The sequence below is a fragment of the Panthera uncia genome, chromosome C2 (genome assembly GCF_023721935.1).
Source record: "Panthera uncia isolate 11264 chromosome C2, Puncia_PCG_1.0, whole genome shotgun sequence".
In the NCBI taxonomy this organism is placed as follows: domain Eukaryota; kingdom Metazoa; phylum Chordata; class Mammalia; order Carnivora; family Felidae; genus Panthera; species Panthera uncia.
This window is the reverse complement of record NC_064810.1, coordinates 65,170,933-65,172,425: the sequence shown is the minus strand read 5'-3', so window position 1 is coordinate 65,172,425 and position 1,493 is coordinate 65,170,933.

Genomic DNA, 1,493 nt, shown 5'->3' with positions numbered 1-1,493 from the left:
TTTTTATTTGGGAAAGAAAGCCCTCCCCTGCAGATCCTCCTTATGTCTTATGCACAGAACTGAGTCCCATGTCCACACTTAGAACAATCCCCAATTCATTCCCTGGAGCTGGGATCATGCACACCTTGCCTGAGATAAAGGGAATTCCAGCAACCTCCTGTACAAATTGGGGTTCTATCAGAAGGAAAGGAGGGCTATTGGGTGTTGGTGGGCAAGCTGGTGCCTGTCAGGGATACCTTCCTGTGGGAATCCAGCAAGAACAATACAGAAGGCATTGGGTTTGAACCTAACATCTTCACTCTCACAGCCACAAGAGACAAATCTGCGAATATTTGCTTTATACAGGAAATGCTCCAAACATCTGCCTGATTCCTCCAAATACATCCTTATTAATATGCCTTATCAAGTCTTCTGTTTGTATGAAGTACAAATAGTAGGTTGGTGAGCAACTGTTTCAATTATCCCAAGTCTCATTTTTCATCACAAACAGGTGACATGGACAATCAGAGCCAGTGTTCTTAATCAAAACCTAGCTTCCTGTTTTTGTGCCAGTACCATATTGTCTGGCAAAAAAACAGACACATGGATCAATGGAACAGAATAGAAAACCCAGAACTGGATACACAACTATATGGCCAACTAATCTTCAACAGAGTAGGAAAGAATATCCAATGAAAAAAAAGACAGTCTCTTCAACAAATAAAATGTTGGGAAAACTGGACAGCAACATGGAAAAGAATGAAACTGGACCACTTTCTTACACCATTCAAAATGGATGACAGACCTAAATGTGAGACAGGAAACCATCAAAAGACTACAGGAGAACTCAGGCAGCAACCTCTTTGACCTCAGCTGGAGCAGCTTCTCACTAGACACGTCTCTGAAGGCAAGGGAAACAAAAGTAAAATGAACTATTGGGACCTCATCAAGATAAAAAACTTCTGCAAAGTGAAGAAAACAATCAACAAAAATAAAAGGCAGCCTACAGAATGGAAGAAGATATTTGCAAATGACATATCTGATAAAGGGTTAGTATCCAAAATATATAAAGACCTTATCAAACTCCATACCTAAAAAACCAAATGATCCAGTGAAGAACTGGGCAGAAGACATGAATAGACATTTTCCAAAGAAGAAATCCTCACACCTATCAGAATGGCTAAAATTAACAACAAAAGAAACAACAAGTATTGGCAAGGATGTGGAGAAAGTAAGGGGAGCCCCCTTAACACTGTTGGTGGAAATGCAAACTGATGCAGCCACTCTGGAAAACAGTATGGAGGTTCCTCAAAAAGTTAAGAATAGAATTACCCTATGATTCAGTAATTGCACTACTAGGTAACCCAAAGGATACAAAAATACAGATTTGATGGGGTACATGCACCTCAATGTTTGTAGTAGCATTATCAACAATAGTCAAATTATGGAAAGAGTCCAAATGTCTATGCATCCATCAACTGATGAATGGATAAAGAAGACATGGGGTGTGTATG